The following is a 4,741-nucleotide window of genomic DNA, read 5'->3' as shown; positions in this document are numbered from 1 at the left end:
CATACAATGTGTTTGATTTATTTGATAATTAGAAGATGATTTAGGTAGATGATTTAGAACAAAAGCAAACAACTACTAAAATACAATTTTTCGGCCTAATTGAAAATATTGTAACGAATCTCACTATTCAGGTTCTCTGCAACTGTACCACACGACACTACCATCTTAAAGAACTTGACAACTCAGTTCTCCAAAATAACATGAAAACTTAAATGTCCAATAAATCAAAGCCAAACTGTACAATTACCAACATGTAACACTGACTGTACAATGTTCTGCCTTGGAGATCTGAACCACAGTATCGAGTCTGTACTGTTGTAGCAAGAACTCTACTGGTTTCGCTGTACTTTGTTGAACTCTGTCGCAACGTACTGAATCATAGATCGGGAAGTTGTGACTAACTCGGCTGATACCTATGCTCTTTATATATGGTCCCTAATGGCCTTTTAGAACCGGACGGAACGTCACTTGACCCTTCTGGTTAATTACATGACCACATCTCTCCTGACTGGCCTGAGTTCTTCTCATAACACAGATTGTTCCTGAACTGTCATGTTGACACGTGACACACTTGTCACCGTTGACTGCCCGTCCAGTGCTAGCTTGGGGTGATTTGTTTCAGCTGAGGTGCAGTGCCTGAGTTGTAAAGTGCCTGGCTTTTGAACCTGGGTTTGAATCCTGATGAAGACTGGGATTTTTAATTTTGGGATACTTAGGGCGCCTGAGTCCATCCAGCTCTAATGGGTACCTGACAAAAGAATCACTGTAAACTTGGTTTTGAAGTGGCAACACTAGTTAAATGAATACAGTGGCGTAGCTAGGGTGACAGGATAAGGGGGAGAATTTGAAAATCCCCCGAGCTACCACTTGAGAGGGGGGCCCCAAATGCGTGTTTTTTTTACATTAAAAATTAAATATTACGCAAAATGCAGCCCCCCCCCCCCAAGAGTTCAAGCCCCTGTGCCCCTAAGCAATGGAAAATTCCTAGCTACGCCACTGAATTGACATGTGAATTTATTGTTCTAATTTTTTAGACATTGTTATGATATAAAATAACTTAGTCATTCTCTGGCATTGAAAGTATTGAAGTTCTTTAAAGGAAACAAAAAATTATTTATTGTAGTCTCCCTTTAACTGTGTCCATTGAAGAATTTTCTAACAATTTAGCACATCTGCAGCTATACCACTCTCTAACAGGTAATAAGAATTTTCTTAGCAAATTTTAGGATCTCAAAGGTAATTCTATGTCATATTTTTAATAGGCAGTTGATGCTTTTAATTGTATTTTCCCTTCTGTCTTATCATGAACAAATATTTATTAACAGATACTCAAGAATTTTAAGGCAATTCAGGTGTGTTTAATCTCAAATTAGAAATTCCTAAACCTATCTCTTGTGAACTATTAATTTTGAATCTAACTATTTAAAATAACTGCTGAAAGAACAAAGGTGTATTATATTTTTAAATACTGCTGTTGTGATTCAAAACTCATAAAAGAAACCAGTCTACAATCAAAGAGGGATAACTATCCATATTCCAAATTGTAATTAGACCTAAATGCACTGATTTCTAAATAAAACTGATGCCTTCCTCGGTCATGGCAACTTGTGAATCATGGACTGCAGAATTAGACAGAATGATCCTTCTAATAGGTCTGTACGCTCATACGGTAAAATTCGAGGGTCTAGAACTGGGGTGGACTGGATGTCCAAATCGGCCCAGGCATTTCTATACAGTACGGCCCATAAAATATATATCATATGATGGGCCTCCAATTATAGGCCTATCTGTTCTAAAATCATTATGTTATTTTTTATAATATATTGATAGCGATCGCAGCTGTGTATCAAGGATTGGCCTCTTTAGTCACACAAGAAGTTGCAAAGAGAAAAGATCGTCTCTCGAGAGCGTAATATGCCACAGATTGATAACTGTATGCATGCTTTATATCTTTATAAGAAATATATAGGCCTAATGTTGCTTTTTAATCACTATGTTTGTAGGCCCTAAAATGATGAAGCCTACTAATAGCACTGTCTACGGATGTAGGCTTTTACATTATTTTTGAAAATATGTTAGATTAATTTAGTATTAAACTGTAGTCTGTAAAAGATGTTTTTAACACGACGCTCGGATTGCCCCTTATATATGAGAATATTGTAATAACTTAAGTGAGGCAACTCAACGAGGACATTGACGTTTATTTACACTGAGACATGACAAACACAAAGGACATCTGCCTTGAGCACAGCATCTCCATATTGGCTCTCCACTTGGGAGGAAATCGTTAGTCCTAATGTCAACATCCGACTTGTTTAGTCACAGATAGTGCGCACCTTCTTTCTGCACTATCTTGTATGGCGGTGAGCATGGCAAAGTCATAACAATATTATAGGCCTAAAACCTTTAACAATTTAACTCTTTCTCTCCGTAGTTATTTACCAGATTCTTGTGGAATCAACGCTGGTATCGTCGGTTAGGAGAGAACGAGTTAATGCGTGCCATAGTGGCATTCAAGAAGTCTTTTAGGTGACCCTACCGACCCACCGGGCATTAGCCCAAAATGCCCATATAGTCAGTCCGCCCCTGGTCAAGAAAAACTCTTGTGCAGGGGTTTTGTTTGTAAAAGGTTTTACATGTTTCGGGTGTTCCTTCAGAGTTAGAGATTATCTACCCTACTCCCTAATCCAAACCTCGAGCAGGACGACGGGGTATGAACTCGTGACCATCGAGACAACTGACCGCCAGTCCAGTGCGCAAACTGCACGACCAGACAGCCATAACGCAGGCCTACTAGGGGACAGAAGGCTGTGCAGGCAAAGGAAACTAGGGGAGAACGATATTCAAGAATAGACAAGCCTGTCATTCAGAGGGACACTTTTATACAATCCTGGCACAAGATAGAGAGGAATAATAATAGTAATCATCTTTATGAAGAAATTTGCCTTACACTTTGTGCATTAACAATACATTATAACTATAGAAACAATAGGCCTTTAAATATATGTTTACATTAGTTTCACTCAAGCATTACATGTGAAATGTTGACATCAATTCTATTAAATGCTTTTATTGCCATGGGAACAAAGGAGCTGTTGTGTCTATTTGTTTTGTAAACGATGACGTAATCTTCTTTACTGGTGTTTTGGAAAAACGTTTCAGATAAACTTCTTTTCTTGACCGCTGATACAGTCCCACAGGTCACGCTCTGTCACAAAATGTTTCATAATTCCATTTCGTTTCCTTAAATGAGTCGAGTTTTTAATTAATGCTATAAACGTATTGACGTTCCCCCTCTCATTCAGAGATAAACAAAACAGATCTCTCCCCCCCCCCTCCCCCGAGAGTACACCAACAAGTTAGTCATTTTAACTCTCTACCCTCTATAGAACTACGAAATCCAATGGTCTCATCTCATCTGTCCCTTGACTTTAGTCTTAAGGGTGCTGTGCAGGGGCGGACTGGCTATATGGGCATTCGGGCAAATGCCCGGTGGGGCCGGTACCCCAATGGGCCGGCAGGGCCACAGAAAGGACCGCATGGATGCCACTATGAAGGTTTTATACTATTTTCTGATTAAAGTGACCCTTTGAGAGTTGTGTTTAAAGAAAAATTAACAGACTCTACAGTGTACTACTAATTTAATCTAACACATTTTCCCAAATAATGAGATAGCCTACACCCGTAGACGGTGCTACTTTTAGGCTTTCTCATTTTAGGACCTACACACTTAGCTATCAAAAAGCAACATAAGGCTTATATCGCATCCGAAGCTATGGAGTTCACTGTAGGCATGCATACAGTTATAGATACCTCATGATTTTGATGACAGATAGACATATAATCGGATGCCCGTCATATGATATAGGCCTACAATGTGTGGGCCGGATGGTATAGAAATGCCTTGGCCGATTTTGACACCCAGTCCGCCCCTGGTGCTGTGACAGTTCGCGTAACCAAATCCTTCTACTTTTCCCGGTCATCAGCTGTTCTAATCAGAGGCTGGTCCATTCTTTTATGTTATCCAGCCATCTTTTCTCCAATGTAGCCTACTTTGAAGGATGACTTTTGATAGTGAGTCATATCTTACAAACCAGCACAGCTCTCTTCGCAGTATCCGATCCTCCCTTTTTGCCAGCCAGAGCTGTAAACTCATTTGTCTTCTTTTTTAGGTATCTGACACTGGTACCTAGCATTGTTCTCAAACGCTTAGGCCTACACTGAAAGGCTTGAATTTTTCTTTCAGCCTCAGCGTTCAGTGTCCAACTTTCACAACTATACAGGAGTAATGTGTACAGAGACCACTAGCAAAGAATATTTTTAATTTTACTGATGTTACTCTTACAGATTTTCCTGTTTGCTCATGGTAGCGGATGGCAAGATTAAGCAGGGTATTTTTTTAAATCTCTTTTAATGATCCTCCATATGTTTGACCTTAGGTATTTAAATGAGTTAAATGAAAAGTTCATTTTAATTACTGTGATTCTGTAGGCTATATAGGTCAGTGACGATGCATAATGACTATGATGCTCTTCTATTTGCAAGTGTAAAAATGGTACTCGATCTAAATGTACTAATCATTTTTGGTTGCAATGAAAATCAATTCGATAGAAATAAAGTCTAGATTAAGAGCATGGATCTAAGTCTAAATCACAAAAAAATATAATTTAAATTAATTGTAAAAATTTTTATTTGTTACCAAGCAAATGCAACATTATTCTAAATTTGTCCTTAAAATTCA

This window comes from Biomphalaria glabrata, chromosome 9 (assembly GCF_947242115.1).
Source record: "Biomphalaria glabrata chromosome 9, xgBioGlab47.1, whole genome shotgun sequence".
In the NCBI taxonomy this organism is placed as follows: Eukaryota; Metazoa; Mollusca; class Gastropoda; family Planorbidae; genus Biomphalaria; species Biomphalaria glabrata.
The sequence above is the reverse complement of the archived record's forward strand: the minus strand, read 5'-3'. Positions refer to the sequence as shown.